The sequence below is a fragment of the Dufourea novaeangliae genome, unplaced genomic scaffold, assembly GCF_001272555.1.
Source record: "Dufourea novaeangliae isolate 0120121106 unplaced genomic scaffold, ASM127255v1 scaffold13, whole genome shotgun sequence".
Classification (NCBI taxonomy): Eukaryota; Metazoa; Arthropoda; class Insecta; order Hymenoptera; family Halictidae; genus Dufourea; species Dufourea novaeangliae.
Window position 1 is genome coordinate 307,572 of NW_015373884.1, and position 24,472 is coordinate 332,043.

A 24,472-nucleotide genomic window follows, 5' to 3' on the forward strand; every position below is an offset into this window, starting at 1 on the left:
TGTTAGAAAGAATCGAACTCTTCATAAGTAGTACTCGAATTCAAAGTGTTAGTGACATGAGGATAACTGATTGAATCATTGTCATTGATTGTGTCGGGCGTTTAACTTTTAATATATTAATTTTGTTCAGATAGTATGGGTAAATAAATGTAACATCGACCATTTAGATATACATCATTTTCGCTAAACTACATATAATGGTAAAGAATAGAGCACTTCTGATCGAAGTACTCATAAAAGGTTCGAATTTACTCGGCCAACGCTTGAGTATACTTGGTTCGAACCTCTTTCGTCTAGGTTCGAGTCTACTTAAAAGTATTGCTTTCCTTTTTCGGAGTACAGTGAATCCTCGATAAGTGTTCGAAGGCTTTCCAGCATTGACAAGGAGAGGTCTCCAGGTGTAGCTCTGATTTTTTAATGAGGTTTATCACAGTGATAGAGTTTGGAATTCTCAAGCGAATGATGTTTGTTTCAGCCACATACGACCGTTAGTTTATGAAATATTTCATGTTCAGTGCCGAGGAGCCTTTGAACACTTATCGAGGATTTGCTGCACGTATCTATGAAACGACCGAAACTATTCAATTAGATTCGAACCCACTGGTAATATACTTTATCCCATCTCTAAGGACAGGGGACTGATGTCCCTTGCTAGTACAGCTACAAACTGCGGTTGAGCGGTGGTTGTGCGCAGTGATTTTGCGCTTTTCAGGGGCGCGTTATCCGAGAGATCTTCTACCATTTTTCGCAGAGCCTAACCCGCAACTTCCTACGGCCTGAACCGCATGAAGGGTCAGTCCTATTTCGCGTGAGTCGGAATCATTAGGTCCGTAATATTCCTACCTACTTTTAAGCCAAAAGAAATGCATACATTGGGGCAACCAGGCCTTCATCCATGCGAGACCAGCTCGCTATTACACTCCTACAAAGCTGTGCAAGCTCTTAACAGACTCTACCTAACTACAAATTTTAGCTACCTTGTGGACGCCATTGCCCCCATCCCTTCAACGCCACAATTAAACAAAACAAACAAAATGAACTTATAAACGAAATAAAATAAATTCGCTATCCGTTACCCACATTAAACTGATCCACCTACAGGAAGATCAATGAGCACCCTGACACTCAACTTTGGGATGGGGAGCATAGCGCTGATCTGAGAGGAAAAACTCCCCCAGGATGTTTCGTCTCCCTTGGTTGGCAAGAGATTGTTTTTTATTGACATGTTGTATGTAACTTGTACAATTTGTCACAAAATTTGTTGCATTATTTATTTTGAAACATTTAACATGTGTGTAGCTTTTTTTATTAGTACTACGAGTAATTCTAAAGTGAAAATTACTGCGTGCTTTCGTATTTGTTTAATGTTGGTCGGATATCCGAGTATGGTCCATAGGATGTAACTTGTCGACTGCGGAAGTTTATGCAAATTCATAATTTCAAATGCTAATGTCGAAAAATTCAAACGGGACAGAATTTTGGATTCTGCGCTAGGGGTTTACTAGATTCGTAATAACACATGAATAGTAATAAACTTCTTTAATATCGTCATTTTATTGTATTTTCCAAATTACAGGATGCTATAAATGCATAAACATTCGCTGTCCCGAAATTTGTTTTTTACTCGTCTTAGTATTTCGGTATTGTACAGTGTTTATATTAAGTTATTTGAGTGGGCTGTTGTCTTCGTGCAATATTTTGTAGTGTGGACTTAAAAGAGTGGAACAATAATACAGTTGTTTGAAATGTCCCAATTTCTAACCATTTAAGCGTTGACTCGTCATAAAGAAGATGTAAAAACTTTGTTTTTGGTAAAAATTTCCGCAGTAACTGATTAATTCCTTAATAGTAAATGTATAGAATTCCTAATGAAGATAAAAAACATATTTCAAGGTGTTTAATTGTTATTAATAATGATTAATTAAATACAATGCTCTAAATGTCCGTGTTTCTGCTCACCAGTTGTACCAATTTCTGCTCCTATAATATATTGCGTTTTCAGGTAAGAATCAGTTATATCTTATATCTCTTATGGATAGACTTCATAAAATATTAGTAAATAAAACTTTTTGTAATTTCTGTAAACATATACCTACAGGGTGCTCCATTCAACTTGTTCACCCTGAATAACTTCTAAAATAAGCATTGTATGAAAAAGTTGTTTACAGAAAAGTTCTATGGTTTGGAGGGATATAGTCGGTAAAAGTGCTTTCGTGGAGCGAGACCCCCCGACTGATTTTACAACTAGACAGTTTGCGGGTGATCGAAGGCCCATTGATGAAACCACAGCCAGGACCGTGCGTATCTTACAGAAGTATATTTACTTTACATCTCGGGCCCCCGTCATCTCTTGCTCATTAATATGTAATTTACGTATTAATAAAGGGTAACATATAGTTGTCAAAGATTAGGAAATATATAAACTTTTTCCGTGAATGTTGCAAGTTAAACATTCGTTTACGACGAATATGTATTTGCGAGCATATAATAGCAACTCTAGAATGGGAAATTAGTTTCTTTCAATCTTAAAAGGTAGATGACGTGTAATAAAACCGGATATAAATTTCGCTACTCAATTTACTTGTTTACTCCAATAATATATTTTCATTATTTTTTATGTGTTCATGCAGAAAAACAAAACATTGACGAGGAGAAATTTGTTTTTAATAATCTGTCGAAACATATATGTAATGTTGTACAATATAATGTGTGTGTATTCTGTGAAAAACAGAAATGATGTATTTGTATAACTTATTTTCCAAATTGTATGTTGTACGAAAATTTTGTTAAATATACCAAAAAGGAAGAAACAGTTCTGTGTTGACATCCTACGGCCCTGGACGGAGTTCGAGTATCATAAAAGTCTCATATTACGGGTTTTATGGCCACATCTAGTGCCTAGCTGTAAAATCAGTCGGGGGTCCCGCTCCGCGAACGCACCTTCACCGACTATACATTATGTAATGCATATATTTTCTTTGTAGGTGGAGGCGTTTCGGAGATTTGTTTGCTATATTTTTTTATGCCAAAATATCGAAGATCATTAAATTTTGAGTAAAAGAGTAGTGACCTTTATTAACCGTAAACCTAATAATTAACGAATAATTTCACTTTGTTTCTTGAAAATGGTCTGTGCGTAATATCAAATTGAAGATTCTCATGTTTATCAACCTGACCGATTCTGCGTATGGATTGACGTTTATACCTGACTATCTCAGTAAGATAAAAGCAAAAATGAAATTTAGTAATTGTGAAAAAGTGGATATGTTTTTAGTTTATGCAACGTGAGAAAAAGAGTGTCGTAGAAATGCAACAAGAGCTATAGAATCAATCATAGAAATCAACCATGTCGATTGATATTCGAGAGACATTGTGCATCGCTTCGAAAAAGCGGAAGTTTTAACGTTACCAAACGTAACGTAATCCAAACTACTACTTCTGAAGAAAATACTATTGCAGTCCTAGCAGCGGTAACAGAAAATCCTCATATCAGTACACGACAGATTTCACGAGGTCCTGGTATTAGCAAAACAAGTGTGCTTCAAATTCTTCATAACGTAAAATATCATCCATATCACCTAGTACTTCATCAGAAGTTGCACGGATCGAATTATGAAAACCGCGTTCGATTTTCCTAGTGGTTCTTGCATCAAATGCAAAATAATGATATTTTTCTACAAATAGTATTATTTACCGATAAAACGACATTAATTTCAGAAACATGCACCACTGGGCATCAGAAAATCCTCACTGGATGAGAGAAGGTGACCATCAACATTAATGGGGCGTAAGTGTGTGGTGTAGCATACTTGGCAATCAATTAATGGGACCATAATTTATTAATAAACCATTAACGGGACAAAAATATTCGAATTTTCTACGTGATATTTTACCAACTTTGATTGCCCCGCACATTATGCACATGTCGCAAGACAAGTGCTGGACAGACAATTCCCCAATCGATGGATCGGTCGTGGTGGAGAATTTCTGTGTCCACCACGTTCACCAGATCTAACACCGCTAGATTACTTTCTATGGGGTACATTAAAAGATATGGTATATCGTGAACCAACAACACCAGAGGATATGAAGGAACGAATTCGTGAAGTTACTGCAAAAACAATTCAGAGTGCAGTTTCCTCATTGATTAATAGATTACATCAGTGTATTAATGTGAATGGACACCATTTCGAACACCTACGTTAATAAATGGAAGAAATCTTACGGATATCTTTGCTGGTATTGAATCTCCAACTTGATATTACGTGCAGACCATTTTCAAGACACAAAGTGAAATTATTCGTTAATTATTAGGTTTACGGCTAATAAAGGTCAGTACTTGTTTACTCAAACTTTAATGCTCTTCGATATTTTGGCATAAAAAGTATAGCATTCCATTTAAAAAAACGATGTTGACCTTTAAATCTACGAAACGCCTCCACCTTTAAAAAAAATATATGCATCACATAATGTATCCATCCACACCATACAACTTTTCCGTAAACAGTTTTTTCATACAATGCATACTTTAGAAGTTATTCAGGGTGAACAAGTTGCGTGGACTACCCTGTATACAGGGCGAGGCACTTAAAACCGGCCACCTGAATAACTTGGCTGCTATTGGCGATAGGAAAAAATGCATCAGGCTAAAATTATTTGGTATCGAGGGGCTGATCATCCGATGTTACTAATTTTTTGATAGGTGGAGGCATCAAGGAGATATGAAGGTCATATCTGTTTTGTTAAATGGAACGGTGTTTTTTTACTTACATTCTGATAGAGTATTTCAAGACGAATACGATAACCTACTGGAAAGGTCATTCGTTGTCTGGGTTAAGCCAATTGTGATGAAAAATAATTTACTTTGAGGAAATGATCAAGCACCGTTGATTTATTTATCTAACAGTAATACACGATTGATACAAGTGTTAAAAATGGTGACCTTGAACATTGATGCATGCTCTGAAGCGTTGCTTGACGGATAATACGGCATGTTGAATTTCAGTTGTGTTTATCGCGGCATAAGCTCTTCTTATACGCACTTTCATATCTTCTTTGGTTGTTGGTATTTCATTATACACTTGCTGCTTTAATTTTCCCGACAAATAGAAGTCCAGAGGTGTTAAATCTGGAGAACGTGCGGGCCATTTATGATTTCCTGCACGACCAATCCAACGATCTCCGAATGTCACGTTGAGGAATTCAGTAATTATCCGTGCAGAATGAGCAGGGCATCCATCTTGTTGGAACCACATAGTTTGCCGTATGTGAAGCGGAATATTTTCCAGTCGGTGTGGTAAAATTTCCGGTAAAATGTGTCTATGCCTCACCCGGTATATGTATATTTATTATTGCTTGATCAATATGTTCCTATATATTCCTGATAATTCCTTTTACTATTTTGTTCTTTTTTTCGCTATATTTTTCCTATTTGTTTATTTTCCATCTTCAAAAAATGAAAAATGTATATAAAATTATTTTTAATGCATAAAATAATGATAAATGAAAAATTGAGTGCCTTCGAATAGAAATACAGCGTATAACATACATTTGATTATAAGGGTATCTTGCTACAATTTTGGTAAATAGACATGGGTACATGACGGTAATTCACCTTACCCACTGTTTTCTAATTAAAAAAATTAAAAATTGTAAAAAATCGAAATCTAGAGCACAAAACAGTATGTGTTCTTATTATTAAATAACAGCTTTCCATTGCAAACACTCTTTTCTGCCCGATTATCGAGTATCAATTGAGTCGCTGTTCCCTAGCACAAACAGCTAGAACATGGTCAAGAAAGAAAAGTTTCTTGTTTTAAAATTTTTTCGTTGCTTACGTTGCACTTTGTTGAGCCCCAAATTGGTGCAAAACTCGCGTAAATGTTCAAATACTTTAGAATTATTCTGTTACAACTCTAGCATGAACGTAACATTTATAATAATAAGAAAAATACGAAATAAGTAGAAATTGGGACATTTGTCTTACTTCTACAAGTTTTCGACGCTAATTATACTACACCCGCACAGAACTTTTGAACGCAAAATACACCAAAAGAAAGCCGTATATGAGCTGCATTTTCAGAGGCAATTATTGGTTATTCTTCAAGAAGTTCTTCACTCGAGCGACTTTCTTTCTATACGATCCACCATGAGTGGTTAAAATAAGGAAACGTTATTCAAGCCGCTGCCGCAGTCATGGTTTCTTTCAGAAATTATATCTATCATGACGAGCTCCCTCTCGACCGGCTAGGTTTAATTTATAATTAGTTTTAAAAAATCGATGCGCGACGCTGATAAAACGAGCCACTCCAGAATCCAGAGCCAGCTCAAACGCACTTCCCCGGGCAAGCTTTATCTTGTATAATTTAATATTAACGTTCAACGATAGACGCTACCTTCTCGGCGCACCGTTGCCGTTTCACATTTCATAAATTATAACTATCTTATTTTATTAAGGTCACGTCCACCTTGTAGCTTCCGATGACAATTGAAAACAGCTAATAATGACAATGCCATGAGTATACTGTTTTCATATTATTGTAACTTACGATACATTATAGGTTCCACTTCCATAAAGTTATGCAATAAAGTGTTCATACAATGATTTAAAATTGTCACAAACCGACTTCTCCAAAATGCCTTTATTTATTTCGTCATCATTGTATCTATTTCATATCATGAAAGGAAGAATCCTTCGAGGAAACTTCGAATTATTTTTCAAATGAAAAGAAGTTTGGAGCGAAAGGTCTGAAGTAGAAAGTGAGTGATACATGGCAGCCTGTCGCACTATCGCGCAGTAGGAACCAATCATCAGAGTTTGCCAGTCCTGGCTAGGTACGAGGTAGGGTTGGGACCTGTCAAATTGTTCTGTATTCAAATATTCGAAAACTACAGTTGTTCAATTCTTGACGAATATAATTCCAATAGTATTCGAATATCGGAGTATCTAAATATTATTCGAATACTATTCGAATAGTCAAGTATTCCAAGTTTATTCGTAGCATTCGAATACTTATAAAATATTCGAATACTACATAAATTATTCGAATAGTCCCAACCCTAGTTCGACCAATACTGGCAGGTATTCATAGTGAATAAGACTTTTTCTATCGATTTCTTTTTTACGACTTTTTTCGATTGATTCGAGCTGTAGACTGTAGAGAGAAGACGATCACTTGGTTTATTAACATCCAGTAATTCGCTTTTTTCCTGAACCCTTTGCGGACGATGAACCCACATACAGGGTGAGTCATTTAAATCGATCTCCGCGAATACCTTCGAAACCGTTGATGATGTGAAAAAATGTTTCAGATAAAAGTTAAATGATTTCAAGGGAGGAACAATTAGATGTGAATAATTTTCTTTTAAGTGGATGCGACATATGAAAGTCAAACTTGTTTCTTTAAATAGCATCATACACTTTTAATGCATTAGTCGATGCAGCTAGTCATTCTCTATGAAGATGCGTTAACCTACAGGGTGGCTCGGAAATCGTAGTACAAACTGGGCAGGGGGTGATTCTACGTTAAAAAGGTAGAAAATATTTTGGTATAACATTTTCTCATCCGGGGCTCTGTTTTCGAGAAAATCGACTTTAAAATTTGTTCAACTTGTAAACGATTTAATACTATTTGCTTGTCGTGTATCAGTAGTAAAAAAGAATAAAAATGAGTAATCGGTAGCAACACTTTGTGTTGTTTTATCCACACAATCATCAATGTTTGTAAACACTGTCCCGGATAGAGAGAACTGTAGTAGTGAAATACACGACAAGCAAATTGTACTAAATCGTTTACAAGTTGAACAAACTTTAAAGTCGATTTTCTCGAAAACGGAGCGTCCGATGAGAAAATGTTATACCAAAATATTTTCTTCTTTTTTAACGTAAAATCACACCATGCCCGCTTGTACTACGATTTCCAGCCCACCCTGTATTTATGCCAAGAAACCATTAGTTTAGGAGATATTTTAATTTCAGTATTGCGAAGTGGTACTCAATTTCGGTAGGTATAGCTAATACGCGTAGCATTTCACATCTCATGCTTGTGTGAATGGCATATCTACAAATTTTAAGAGAAATGGTAGAAGGAATTGGTAGTTCATTTAGAGACCAAGTAAGTCTCTACATTCACGCTGAAGGATGTAGGTACTTTTGAGCATCAACTTCAAGGAGGTAAACATCATATTGCTGTTAACTACTTCGCAATTTGTAAATTAACCCTTTCAGACCTGACTTTCCTTTCAAAAGTAACAAAAATATTTTATTACACATTTTAATTCAGTAGACTGTTTAGATGATATTTTGTTTACAACAAATGTTTGTATGTCCCATAGTTTTGTATATATTAAGTGTGCACACGTGTATATTAGGATTTAAATATCGCATGACATTTAAGAGAGCACAAATGAAAAAACATGAAAAAATTCAAATTTATAAGAAAAATATGGATCTGCAGCAAACTGTGGGGGAACCTGTTGTATCTCGGACATGGCTGTACCACGGTCCTATATTCAATTTTAAATGTTCGTAAATTTATTTTTGCAAAATTGGCAAGACCAATTTATACATGATCTTCGAGAAGGCCTACAAAAGTTAGATTATAAGCGCTGCCGTAGCAAGTCGAGGCGTTACGACGATTTGAAAATTGTTCACATCAAAAGTAATTCTTTTTTCGTCTAAGCTTTTGTAAATAACATTATTTCTGTTCCAAAAGTTACAACCAGTTATTTTCATATAGTTTCGTAACTTACTTAGCCATATATTACTGTAGAAAGAAGGGTTTAATCTGTAATCTATAAATGACACGATGTTGTTTTTATAATTTTTGTAGAGTGTTGTAACTTGGGTCTAAAAATCGTATTGTGTTATCTCTGTTTTTCTAAACAGGTAAGCAAATTATTAAGGTGCCCCGTAATAAAAACGGGCTGAAAAAGTTATAAGGACTAGAAAACAAAGAGCGTGTTCGAATTTCCGAAACATTCATCCTCATCGAAATATCAGTATAGAAACTTCATCTACACAAATGTAACCACCAGATCTGAAAGGGTTAAAGTATCTCCTATACTAATAGTTCTCTGACACAAACAGTTTAATAATTTTTTATAGAGAACGAAGAGCTGCATCGACCAGAGGATTAAAAAACCATATGCCTCAATTTAATGAAACAAATTTTACCTTCATATGTCCCCTACGCTCCCACCTACGAAGTAACTACCTACTCGGCACCAATTTATCTCTCCCTCGAAACATTTTTCGGTATCAATAACGGGTTCAAAGATCCTCGCGGGGATCGATTCAAATGACTCACTCTGTACATCGTTTACTGGGGCATACTACGAAAACGTATCCGCAGACTGTCAGTCCTCGAGGACATCTAATTATCGTTGCCTCTCAATGGCCGACAGTTGCACATCATTATTCTCTATTTATAGTGTGGGTTAACAGTTATTGCATAGACAATGTTATAATACGATGAAGTCATCGGCGAGCAAATGAGCGGCAGTTTTCCGTTCTTCAACTTTTAGATTTTACCGTTTGAATCCTAAGTGGTGAGACCAATCGTGGAGCAGCACTTGAATGTTGGATGTACCAGAGCGTTTAAGACGCTTGTGTGTTACCAGGCATTTCGTACTGTTGCAATACCAACCATAGAGGATCAAGTAAGCTCTACCAAGACCCTGTGTTACAAGACGATAAGCTACATAAAGGCACTCTGCAGGCGTCGGAATATGCAAAGTTTTTCATAGAGAAGCTTACAGTTGTACGGTTAGGTCGTTGCACATGAAATTAGCGATTTTACTGATAGGTATATTTGACGTAACTTTTATGAATGAAAATTATTAACATGTATCTCCTTCTTTTATTGTCAAATTATATAGTGCATTCTATTCGTTTCAAGGCACTATAAGAATAAAATTACTATTAAACACAATCTCAGTTAAATTGGACCATTTCCACCACAGGCATTAACCCTTTAACGCCCTGACCCTTAACCCTTTGACTACAAAAGGTGTATAGGTATACATATACGCCCTCACATGTCTATCAATGTATGGCGTCCTATACTTATATATTTTGATGGTTCCGTCTGAGAGTGCGTCGCAGTCAAAGTATAATTAATAATCGGTTAAATCGTTATTTCAAAATTATGAGACTGATATGTACGTTGTATCTTATTATTTTGGAGACAAAAATATCGATATTAAACAGACTGACTTTTTTTCCATTTTTTCTTTTGTTATTTATTTTTGGAGGTAATAATTGAATTTTTCAACTGAAAACGTAGAGATCTACTTCATATCAGTGAAACCACGTATCCTTGCTGATAAAAGTTAGATATTAACTGGTGACAGAATTTGACACGTTTTTAAAATGAGTGTTGCACCGGTGCAACAGTTTGTATTAAAGGGTTAAAACATGAGCATTTAAAGCAAATTCATAAATATACTTTGTAAAGGTGTATGTAACTTTCTGCTAAGAAATACAATAAAAGAATAGCGATAACAACATTCCGCGGGAAGATGGCAGATGAAAATGTCTTTGAAAAGTCATCTTCAAAATTCGGTATAATAATTATGCAATAAATGTAACGTGAATTTGAATACACTTGTATTTCAACGAAAAACGTGTATATGTATAGTCTATATAATCTTACTTTGTCTAATAAAATTCGCAGAATGTTCAATGTAAGTACATATCAACTGTAGGTAATAAAACGATCATGTGCAAGAACATAATATTCCCTGAAACGTGGTTTTATGAATGTATTTTAATGTTTGAACTGTGTCCATTCGAATATTTTTCTTTTTCGCCTCACAGTACATTCTTAAGAATGCGTACCCTCTTTCGAATAAAATATGTATGTTATATCCAAGTTGTCGAAGTGATATTACAGAGTAATAGGCAATGGTCAGAATTGTATGCATAAAATTGAAAATAGTCTTAAACCTTAAATCACGATAAGACTGCGGTTGTTCAAACATTTATAGTATTCAAAATATATTAAAGGGACTATAAAAGTATTTAACAGAATATTAAGTGAGTGCAAAGATTTTGATGGGTTCAGCTCTAAAAACGTACACTAATAATAATTTTAATTATAACGTAACGAACAAATCGACTGTGCATTTTGAATCTATGATACATGCAATGTGTAATACGTTTGAAGAATCAGAGCAAAAGAACTGTCGTTCATAGTAACACAAATACGATGAAGAATAACGTAGTTTCGTTCTTTTTGTCATAGATCAATGCAAAACTACGGTAAGCGCGTTTCAAAGCTGCACGACTAAAGTTCTATACTCTGACCATAAACTCAGTAGAATGATAAATTGGTTGTACAATGTATGTCTCAAAAATAACCGAACTTTTTAAAGATAACAAAGCACAGGCATCTTTTGGGAAAAAGTTTTATTGAAACTACATTCCTTATGTGGCGATACAACCATTTGCACGGTCAAACATTTTATCAAATGAATGCTCTGTGTCCTTTCGCGGAATGTCTTTGAGAATCCTCGTCACAATATTTTGAATATCTAGAATGTTATAATAACACTTTCCTGTTATAGTTATTTAAAGCCGTGACAACAAAAAGTAATCTAGTAACCAAGAGTAAGCCAGTAACAATCGATTTGAGGATGTTTAGATGCTCACGGATGGTTTTAATATTGTAATTGTTGGTCATCAGTCAATGTGCGAAGAAAAAACCGTGCACAAATCTGGCAAAACTTTAAATGCTCGGTTGAAATACAACGAATCGTGCCTTTTGATAATCCCAGCTCAGTTTCCAACAATCGTGCCAAAGACTTTGGCTGAATTTTTATTGCCTCGGACACTTTTACGATGTTTCTTTCGGTGATTCCTATTTTGGACCAGCCTGGCCGAACATTGTCGTTAATGTCTTCACGATCCGCCTCAAATTGTTTGAACCAGCCGTAAACTTGTGTACGCGAACAATTATCGCCGTACAGATTTTGCATCAATTGATGCGTTTCGGTAAATATTTGATCAAGTTTCAAACAGAAATTAATATTGGCTCTTTGTTCCAAGCTCATTCCTCACCCCATCCACAAAAAGTACTGTCACTTGGAGTGTTATAACTCATATCATACAAATTTGGCACAATATCAACCAAGAATGAATTTTTCAATAACAAAATTTTCGTGTAGATGTCGCTACTACTTTTTTCCATTTTTAAAATGTTCGGTTGTTTTTGAGATAGATCGAGTACTAAATATAATATGTAGGTACACTCTTCTTATGCAAAATTCGTGGCACATCCGAAAAGAAGATGATTCTATGTGTAAACACAAAGAATGTATGGAATCAAATGTTTTACTTGGACTTTCGTTTACGGGAATATTTAATTTCAAAATACGTGGATCACGAGTGTGACTGAATTTATGGATGTCTGAGATTAATACTCAAATGTATTCGTTTGTAAGAACAAAATAGCAGTAGAAATTTGCAATTACATTTGTTTTTCTTAAAATTTTTATACAAATGATTACTTATTCTTGTCGGAATTTGTAAAAAATTATTCATAAAGTGCAAACGGTGTAGAAGCCCAGTAAATGACTGCTACATTTCTGAAATAATTTTAATAAGAATTGTACCTATCAATGTTTGCGTAATACACGAAACAAAACATATGGAACATTAAAAGTGCAACTACACGCCATTTATAAACATTTAATCGTTTTTAAATTTATAATTTATATTTCTTTGCCTAATGAGCCATTCACTGGTTAGTTTACCCTAGTGTCATTCCATTACTTAATTACGTTTGTATGTCTATAACAATTTATATAAATTAATAATTACGGAATAGTAAAGTCGATCGAAAATAAGTAATTGTACTGCATCACTCTCTGTGTGAATTATAAGTAGAAACAGCGGGATAATGGTGAGGCATTATGTAGTCACCTGTATGGATACTCGAAAGCTCTGCGTACTAAATCAAGTTTCGATCCTGCTATATGTCTTAAATTTTCCGCATATCTTCATTTCTGAACAGTAACAAAAATAAAGGAAAAAAGCATTACTCAAATTCGATATAAAAAAAAGCATTACTCTAATTAAGAAAATAATTGTACGAACCATTTTTTCACTTCTTAAAACAATTCGTATGTATGTACATTGTGTTCCCAACAATCCTTTTATTTTTTGCGGATTTATAAGAGAAATATCCTTGTTATTATTTGTGTACTGTAATTGTACAAGGCTCTGTAATAAATGAACTTTAAACAAAATCATGTATGCCAGAGAAATTTTCAAATTTTATTTTTTAAACAATGAATTCTCGTTCGAAACATTGCTTTTTTTAAGATTTTGGATCATTTTTAGAGAAATAAACATGTCGTATGCATTTATACCACAAATTTTGTCGCACCCTGCACAATTCTCTATTGTTGACCTCCTTTTTAACTTTTTAACCTCATCGCCATCCTACCACATCATGAGGGTAACTGATTGCTGCTGGTTGTGGAGGGTAAGAGAAAAAGGAAGAGAACGAGGGGAGAGAAAAGTAAACCACCGACCAATAAAACGATCGTATAATCAGATCTACTGCTATCTGTAATCACATTCCCAGTTTCAAGGGACGCAATTACATGGAAGCGATGTGTACCCATGTAATCGGGACCCTTAATTTGAATTGTTGATACTGTTCCTTATGTAACACTTAAAAATCATTTATATTTATGTGGACTTATTTTTGGTAAATTATTTGTATTTTATAGAATATTCTACAGGAATGTGTCTTTCTATTAAAATCGGATGTAAGTCTAGTGTACACTAGGGTAAATAATTTTTCACGTAAAATTATACTGATAATTAGAGTGCGGATTTTATGCATTTATAGCCTATATGGCCCTGTGACATATAATAAAAAACAACATTTTCATTAGATCCAACGAGTTTTCTGTTTTACTCTGAATCCAATAATATACTTCAGGAAGAAAATAAATTTCTACGATTGCTCATGTCTTTATAAATTACTTTAAAAACTTTGATTTTGCATAAAAATCCGCAGTCTACTGATAATAATAGTTCATTCGAAACAAGAGATGGTGTTGTATAAATTCCTTTTTATGATACTGTACATACAGGAAAGGAACACTACAGTTGTTAATATTAATAATTACTTCTCTAAAGCAAGTACATACGTTGTTAAGGACTTGGAGGGTCCATCACGGTCTACTTTTGTACACTACATTTACTGATGATATTGGGTCAGTGCAAAAGCTTCGATGGGTTTTGCTTTAAAAGAGTAGACTATTAATAATTTTAATTATAATCTAATGAGGCCTACAATGATTCTTTCATAACATATGTATTTTCAATAGAAATTTGTATTGCAACAATTAAATTTTTAGTATCTTATTGTATATTGAATTTCTATAATTAAATTATATTAATAAATTTTTAGTTTACCGCAGGGTGGGATTGATATAACAGCTTTTCCAAACAGATCATATGTGTTTTTTACGGACTGTATAAACCATTTTTTATATTATACAGCTACAATGCAGTCATGTTTGAAGTCTTGATATTTTTCATAGCATCTACGAGGATTAGTAGGAAAGTTTTAAGACAACAATTACAGTGTTGGTTACATGTTTATTAATCTTACTAAATTTGTTTAAACCACACTCTGTAAGCCCCTTCGCACCATCTCATTCTCAAAAATCAATTAGTAAAGCACTTGCCAGCACTTTGTGCAGTACTTTTTTACTCAAGTAGATATGCACTTACATCATCTACGTGTTTCTCAAAACTTTTTTCGTTCTCTACGTATACTGTAACAATTAAAATAAGTGTTTACTGAATCATTGAAATGAAAGCATCATAAAATATTGAGCTTAAGATGGCTTCCGGAAATTTTTAATAATTATAAATTTAGTTGAAAATTTAACAAAACATTCTTGAAAGCTTCAACTTTCGGTTGCTACCAAAAAGACGCATGGTCAACGATAAAATTATTGAAACAAAAACGTTACAAAAATTTCTTTTTAACACGAGCCGTATGGAACTGTAGTTGATAGTGAAAGATTAATCATTTCTTATTTAGCTATAAAAACAGATATTTTTACCAAAAAATAGGTGGTTATTGGTTTTTTTATGGAGATTATGATAGCACGAGGAAAAAAATATATTAACGATCAAATAAAACTAAAAATTACGGTCAAAATATGCAAACGTAGGTTTCAATGCTTTTAGTGGTATCTTCCAGGAGATAATAAAGAAAAACATTTTTGTTTTTTTCACTTATATGCAAATTGTTTGTTCCATTTTCAAGTAGTTTAAAATATTAATCGCTCAAATTAAATTGGTGAAATTGATAAAAGGTATAAAGGGCCAGCTGGATACGACAGCAAACGTGGAAGCCACCTTGAATAATTGTTTAGAGAAACATGGTAAAAATAATGGAAATCCATTTGGAAATCCAAAAATGCTTCGACCGTGTTATCTTAAAATAAGGAAACACAAAGAACGGTGGAAAGTCTTCGAGGAAGAGATACTCTTTAATCATGAAAATAGCGTACACTTTCACATCCCATCCGTAATCTGGTCGTTTTAACTACGATCACGATGAGACCAGGCATTCTATGTCATTACATCTGTAATTGGAGACAGCTGCAAAACCTCGAGGGTTTACGTTTCGACGCTGTGTGATTTTGCGCTTGTTGCGGAACACTTTCTTTCCTTAAGAACAATCTATTTTCCTTTTGTGACGGAAGCGTTTCAAAGTGGGCACGAATGTATAGAACATTGTTCAATTCTATAGTTACCTCTCGTAAATATGCGGCAATATGTGGCTTGTAAAGTATTACTAGAACACATCATACCACTTGATATTGAGTAAAACATAATACTTGACATTAAAATAAAACATTTACATCGGTTACAGTTTTTACCTCGATGTAATTTTAGCATGATATAGTAACTCGTTTTAGTGTGAGTTACAATCTTCTTTGAAATATTCATTTGATTTCGTTAAGCTGAAGTACACACGTTTCATTCAAAACACTAAATAACTAAATCGAGCAGTGGTTTTCCTCGTTGCGTTATTGTATATGTTATAGTTTACAGGTTGATTTTCTGCACTCTTAAGACGCTACATTCACAAGAAAACGGACCGCGATATTCTTAAAATAATTTTATGTAGATACAAACAACTAAAACGTAAAATTAAAAAATTTCATTACGGTAATTACTAGAGACGTGATGCAGTTTAAATTAAATATATCGGCGACATAATTCAATTATTGTAAAAGTTAAACCCCAGGGATGAAGTGAAATAAAAATTTTCGAGGATGTCGAAAGCTTTAATGTTTACTTTAATTGTGATTAATATTAAGAGGACTTCCTAGTGTGACATATGGAATATAAGACATATCCTTGTAAATTATAAACAAATCGACATAATTGTGGCCCTACGTATGATTATGGTGTCATATAGATTTACAGTCCAATTATTTGTAAGACAGTTATAAAACTATAATGAAATTAATTAAATAGTGAAGAACTTCCGTAATGTTGGATTGAATTGTTATAAAATATATTAGTTTGTTGCACATGCAATGGTAGATTTCTTAGTATCGTACGCTATTATAGTAAACATGGAAGGAATATTATTAGACACACTTTTACACAATTTATTATTTTAAGAACTCATGACCTTTCAAGGTAAATTTAACAAATTTGATTATTTGAACAAATCTTTGCAGCTATCTCTTTTTCAAATATTTTCTTCCGTAAACGGTACTCGATAACAGATATTTTGATGAAATCTAACATATAAAATTTAATCACGACTAACTGCAACGACTAATTTGCATATTTCAATCAATACAGGGAAAATGGTCGAAGTGTACTGAAAGATTCATTGTATACTTTCATGCAGCGGAATAAGCTGTACAACTGATTCTATTGCAGTGTCGAGTGGTAACTTCAAAACAGTAGGATGCAGGTTTTATCTTTTTCATGAAAAAGGGACCTTTGTGAATAATTTTCATTCACGAAAGTAAAGACAAATATACCTGTCGATACAATCGAATATGAAAATATGGAATAAAGTTAAAATGAATTTGTTGTTAATTTATGGTATAACTGCAATACACATGAATAATAATTAATGGAACTCCTATAATATGAATGTGACTTTAGAATTCTGAGACATTGAAATCAGAAATGCATTAATGTAAATTATTTTGATATTGTACTAATTTGTTATAAATTATTTCGATATTGTAAATGTAAAATTACACTAAATTCATTAGATTTTGGCAGTGCTGAGGAAAATATGAAATATTAAAGTTAAATGTGAACGCAAGAAAATATTATTCGAAAATATTATTTAATTTGGAGTTCATGTTATTCGCAAATTTTGTTTAATATTTGTCCTCACATTACGTGTAAAGAAAATATTTATTTTATATAAAACCAGTGCTGCAGGTACCGAAGTTTGCCACTTTTTATTTCGTATTTATTATTTATTATTTTCGATTTCCAGGTATCGAAAGCAATCAATCAAAGCAAACAATGATTTGAAAGTAGAAAATATTATTTAAAAACAAGAAACGTCTTTCATATGTGTCTGATTACTTTCCTAGTATGTATTACCTCCAAGTGAACATTTTTTATAAATACTTCTACTTTTACTTATTCGAAATACTACTTGGTTCATTTTTAATAAAATACTTATTTTGAAATACTAGTTACGTTCGTTTCTATTAACACATGTATTTGAATTATTATTATTTATTTGAGCAGCCTCTGTTTCAACAAATATTGTATGTACAACGTCATCCGTGACTCGAAGGAGAGAAAACATTTATTTCGAACTATTTACTTCAAATAACCTACGTTCCCCAACACTGGATTGTGGATATAATTGTCGCCAATCGCTACCCCAGCTGAATAGAAACCGGACTGTACTACAGTCCGTCGTGTATTCGTGGGCAAGTGCCTAGTCAACGCACAAATCGATATAACCGCGCTCTCATAGGTACAAGTCCAATAATATTAACCACAACTTCTTGGTCTCCTCGTCTATAGCCATCGAGTAGTCTTATATTCCTCTGTGCACAACTAAAATACTTCATAATGCCTGTTCATGACAAATGTTTCTATTATTCGATATAGCACACGTAAAAATAACGTGAGCTATACATGTAGTTTACTTGCTGACCGTTACTTCGACCTGCTGTATTGTCCTCCAGATGACGATACTTTTTTAGAAAAGCAATTTTACGGAAATTATTGAATGAAACGTTTAAATGGTTCAGCGATACATACTTCAAGATTACTACGGGCAAAATTTACGTGTAATTTTCATGTTAAAATCATTTGTTACGTACAGTAATCAACAGTGGATTGCAAACTTAAACCGGCGTATTTAATCACTGCATATTATGTGCAAAGTGCTGATCTTGGTAATTATTTAGAAGTTTGACCTCCTCACAGATTTCAATGACCTTGACATATGTTGTCAAAATCATCATTCTAAACAGCTTTTTCTTGTATATGTTACCGCCGCTCGGCATTAGTTTCAGAGATATCGCGAACAATATTTTTTATACCGTCGAAACAATAAGTCTAAAATATAGAGTAACATTTTTTCATCTGTGGCTTAGTTTTCGAGATAATTCAATTTGAAGATTCATTTGCAACGCGTGTCTTCGTGCTGGCCAAAAGTAGAAACGGAATGCAATGAGCAGACGCGTTAATCAAGTCACCACCCAGTGTTAACCACGCACCCAATATCCCACCGCCCACTACCCAGTGATAACCACGCTCCCAATATATATCCTACAAAACACAAGCACACAGACGATGTGCTCCGGGATCCGACGAACACACTTTTTCTTACTTTTTTTTTAGATATTAATAACTAAACTTGTGTTTGCTTGGATGTTTGGTAGTGTGTGAAAAAATCTTCTATATACTTATTCTGATCCATGTATATATCAGAGTGATTTGTAAGACTGAGAGCATAAACACGAATTTAGTACAAAAAGAAAGCAAGAAAAGTATATCAATTATTTATTTATCTATATTTTTCTAAAGTAAATAAGTTACCCCCAAACAAGTGTACCTTTATACAAATTTTGTTGACAAAGCATTTTTAGAATACGTTGACGAGTTCACAATTCTTTTAAGATACGATTTAAAAATTATTAATATTTAAATGGTTCCTTTTACGCAATCATTATTTTTATTAAAAGAATGCTTGAAATATTTGCTTATGGAATATTGAACATTTTTCATCTGTGAACAGATAAATATACTTCTAACTAATTGTATGTATTACGTGTATTCACGCTCTAAACTCTGTAAAGTTTTAATATAAATAATGTGTAGTTTGTGTCCATTTTTGCAGAAAATTGAAATACAGAAACGTAACTCAAACATTCTTATATGTATATTAAAACCAAACTATGTTAGGTTACACGTAAGTAAAGTGGATTGATCAAATCAGTAAAAGACATTGTTCTTTGATAAATAATGCAATGTCAAATGAATTGTTACAAGATATACACCATATATTGCGCTTGTATTGATTAAAGTTGTAATAAGAAGATAGATCATTCACTGCATCTTTAACGATTGAAACCACAAAAATTGTCAACGGTCTGTACTAAAAAATCTATTTTTTCTTTTACAATTAATGGAACACTAAACTATTGCTTTTAGGGGAAACATAAACAGATATAAATTAATGGTTATTTTGATTGTAATATCGGCAATGAATAATATATAACAGTCTTATTGTGATTTTCAATATACATATAACACAATCCAAAAATTTACTGTCTTTTCAAAAAAATCATAAGACATAAAGGGAGCAATTAACGTGTAGAATAAATAAATTATTATAATAATTTGATTTATTGCTCACATCTGTTTTTCATTAGAACTGTAGAGATGTCGCTACTTTGAGAGAAAACCGGTACAACTCAAAACGTATCAGTTCAGAGGAAACGCTAACTTCAAAAAATCACATTAATCCCTCTTTTACCCCGTTTACAGTACATACTTAAAATTAATTTTAGTAAGTGGTTTTTTCTTACTAACTCTAATGCCAAATCCTTAAGGCTTTCGAATTATGACACTTTTATTGAAAAAAGAATGAATTTTAGCTTTCGTGTCTGCAAAGAAAAATTAATTAAAACAAATAGATTATACAATCACGGAAGATGTTCATTTATGAAATACGAAAGAAAAAAACATAAACAAAAACGCAATAAAAATAGACACATAAGCGAAATACAAAATGATTAGTATCAAAAAACGTACAAATTAACATAAAGATTTGAGTAATATTTTGGAATTATTTTTCATCTATATTAACCGTAACAGTCCTTTCTTTGTAGCCTCTATTATGCCTGCTTTTAACGGCTCGAGATACGAGTTACCTTTATGACACTCTTCTACATACAAATATACTAAATTTGCATTATGGTTGTGGAAATTGTGAGAAATGTCAAATGTTTTAACAGTAGAACTACCGAAGCCGTTAAAATGACGGATTTTAGATATTTTATTTTACGATTACTGAAATCCTACAGATACTTTTGTCGGAGCGTATGTTGACCTTTAAGTTCTTATACACTTTATATTGTACTATATTAAGCTATATTGTATTATATATTACACATATTAATAAATTACACGACTTAACTTAGCATACATTTAATGACGGTAGTTCTGGTGTTAATTGTACCGGTTATCTTCAAAAATAACGATCTATATTTGACATACAACGCATACTGTAATTTCTCCTGTAGTTTTTGTGAAATTCCTGGTTCATTAAACGATGTTCGTGCTGACAGAAGACCATTTTACAGTGGATAGTTAAAATGTGCTAATCGTGGCATTAAGCCTGGCCAGCGTAACCGATAATTAAGTTTGTAACCGAGACCCGTCGACTAATCGATTCAATTGCTGCTTTCGAATACTGGTGAAACGCATGTAAGCAATAATTCCGAGCGTCCTCGTGGCAAAACAATGTGCGCTCACAATTTCAATCTCGTTGGAAATTAGGAGTAACAAGACTCTTGTCGCGAAACATTAATTACGTTTAGTGCTCCCTACTGCCGTAACTAATTCATCTTAACGCTTACGCCCATTCTTTTCGATAACGGTCATTTGACTATCGACTGGCCTCGATATCGTCAAGGACGTTTTCGGCACGATCATTATTCGAAACACTCGACGCCCTTCTAATGAATGGACCCTTTTTGGCGCCTTCCCGTACGGAACAAATGTCATTTTACATTCGTGTGTTAATTCCCCCTTGCTTAAATCTCACTCGTTATTAATCTCTACAGTTGATACTCCACTTACACAACATTTAATCCATTTGTGTTTTCTTATTAATTTTTCGATTTTCTTACTCTTAACACTGATACACATTTGAATCTCGTAGTTTCACTTTATTCTTCTATTTTCTCTTCGGGCACGATATACGAGATAATATAGGGTAGACTTAAGGCGTTGAAAATAATTTATGAATCTTCGGAACACCGTTCAAACATATTTTTTATAATAGAAACTCGTGTACACATGATTACAGATAATTGAAACTTTAATATGTAATCTACTCGTGGCCTTGCATACATATGATAATAGTAATATGAAGAAAGGTGTGGGAATGAATGGTCTGAGAAAGTACGTAAATAGGAGGGAATGGATGAGAATGTATGAGTCTAACAAAAATGTATGAATAGTTTCTAATGTCAAGTAGGCAAAATGTAACTATTAATGGAGATGAAATAAAAAACAAACATAATTACACACGAAAGTCCGTGTGTTTTAGCGAAAAGTAAATTGATGGATGATTGATATTGTTAAAAAGAGAAACCAAACTCAATGATTTTGATTCATCGATGATAGAAACTACGAAGCAGGCTCAAATTGTAAGATTCCGATGCATAGATGGAATAAAATATTCAATAATTTTTAAACATGTCAATTTCTGGAGTGCTTACTGTTTTAGTTAAAAGCGTCACGGAATGTGAAAACCGTTAAACGATGAATTATACCTTCTTCGATAAGGTATCATATTTGTTACCAGTAACCACACATTTTAATTTCAACGTGTACGTACATATTTCGATTAAGATGATATTATTATTCGAGGAAAACTCATTGGTAAACAACAAATGGAATTATAAACTTGCAGACTATGATTTATGCCAGATAGAAACTAAACCAAATTATTTTGCAAACAATAGTGAACAGAATTTTTAGAACCTTTCTAATGAAATTGAACACAGTGAAGAATAATATGATCGAACTCACTGATCACAACTCAATGCTACCAGACGGCACTACAAAAATCATTAATATACACCACCAGCATTCAGAGAAACTATGTTTCAATTACTAACAAACACGGCTTACTTCCCTACAACAAGTCTAAATTGAAATAAAATTCCAGATGTTCGAACACAGCTGTGATGGATACAGGATACACCTAATCAGTTGATAATCGTCAACCGAGGAATTAAATTCTCACCGATGCAATGAGCATCGTCGACCATAGGAATCAACTTGAGAATAAAACTCGATACGACGTCCAGTACGGAAATAGAACAAAAGCTTCGGCATTGATAAACGAAGGATTAAATTCGCCGATTCAATGGGGCCGGGAGCTGCCACCTGGAACATGGTTGTCGAACGCAGAATCTTTAACTGTGTCTATTCATGTTTCGTTAGACAGCCCCTGCTGTTTTCTACTAATCACCATCGAAAGTATTGACAGTCGAAAAGCGTGCCAGCGGTTCGGTACAGAATGACAACAAAGTGGGGTTGGGTCGGTGAAAAGATGACCAACGGGCAACATCAATGTCTATTCACGGAGTGAAGTCGTTTAACCGAACGTTCGATCCCCCGTAATCGGGACAAAGCAATTTACCATGCACATCGAGGGAAATTAAGTAACAGAAAATTTCACTGGTTGGGAATGTCTGGGAAAGGATCGATCGGCAAATGTACACGTTTCGAGGAAATAGGTTCACGGAACGGTTCGACAAAGAGCTGAAAAAGTCGGTGGAATTCGGAGGAACAACATTTTAACAGTATTAGTCCGGTCGACTGATTGGTGCACAATCGGAAAAGGGCGGCTCAAACGGTACCCGCAAAAAAGAATAAACCGCCACAGAGAAGGGGACGTTTTGAACGGTTCACGAAAAGTGCCGCCAACTAGTTTTCATACGGATGAACGTAAGAAGTCGAAGGTAAATGGGGGGAGGAGACAGTTCACTTTCCAAGACACTAAAAAATGTCGTAAAACAGACAAACAAACGACTGTCTCGAGAATTATCTGGGGAGAAAGGCAACGGAACGCTAACAGTCTGTTAGGTGAAAGACAATCGAACGATGAGATCGTAGAGAGGGGACATGAATTTGGCCCCAATGATCTTTCGAACTGTTATACAAGATTGTATCGAAATGTACGATCAAAAGGACAGTGAAACGATTCGAATACAGATTGTTCACAGGCTCCACGATATCTATAAGCGGTATTTTTTTTTATGAATACACGGACAGATCACGATATCCACGAATCCATTGATGACGAAAGATAACAACGGCGATCGTTAAATGTCAAGACCGTGAACGTTGTTAAAAGCGCTCGATTAATGACAGTCAGTTAGTCATCGCCAAGGTGAAACGATAACCCAGGTCCCCGACAAAGACAGAACAACGGAGAATCCAGTCCTCTTAAGAGAGCTTAGGAAACCGTAGAAGCTTAGGAAACCGTTCCAACGGAAATTCCGCAGACGCCACGAAAACCAAAACGAACTCACGAATCTCGACCAACCCCGTGGTTACCATTCAGAATACAAAAGGCTAAAACAAGATCATCGCGTACAGGGCAAGAGGGGCGAGAGATAGTGATGTTTGAAGGATCTTTCGAAGGGGGTTTTCTTTCTCGAAGAAAATGTTACTCACGGTCGTTCGTTAGTCGGCAGCTTGCACTGAAACGGGGGGGCTTGCTCTTCTTCTCCTGGCTGTGTTCCTCGGCGGAGAGAGTCAGGGTAAACCGTGTCGATGCGATACAGTCGGGGTGTGTTGTCTCCGGTGTACAGAGCGGTGGAAAAAGCACGGGGCGTCGCGGTTTTACAAGCGCATCGTGGTTATACGCCCTGCGACATCGACGACGGTGTAGACGGAGGAAAATCTATCGGTGACACGGTCTCTCGAGGTAGGACACGAGTGCGCCTGACCGCTGGCTCGACACGAACATGGCCGATCCGACGAAATCGATAAAACACGTTACGTTTTCTGCCGTTTCGACGGAGCCGACGCTCTGCGCCGTCCGACCCCTCTCTGCCCCGTCGTCGAACCGACACGCGTGCGCCCGGCCAGCCGCGAACGAGCCGGAGATCATTGTTGTCATCGTCGTCGTCGTCGTCGTCGCCGACAACGTCACACTCGACCGCGGACGTTCGATGGAAT

The 24,472-nt window shown here is 34.6% G+C and overlaps 1 protein-coding gene across 2 annotated transcripts in view; it reads right to left on the reverse strand.

Moving 5' to 3' along the window:
• The window catches only part of LOC107190983 (synaptotagmin 1), a 63,087-nt gene extending 38,830 nt beyond the window's left edge, over positions 1-24,257 (reverse strand). For both annotated transcript variants that reach the window (XM_015580102.1, XM_015579941.1), the window contains exon 1: positions 23,966-24,257. The gene's annotated coding sequence lies outside the window, so the exon portion shown is untranslated. The remainder of the gene's footprint in view (positions 1-23,965) is intronic.
• Positions 24,258-24,472: the final 215 nt, after the last annotated feature.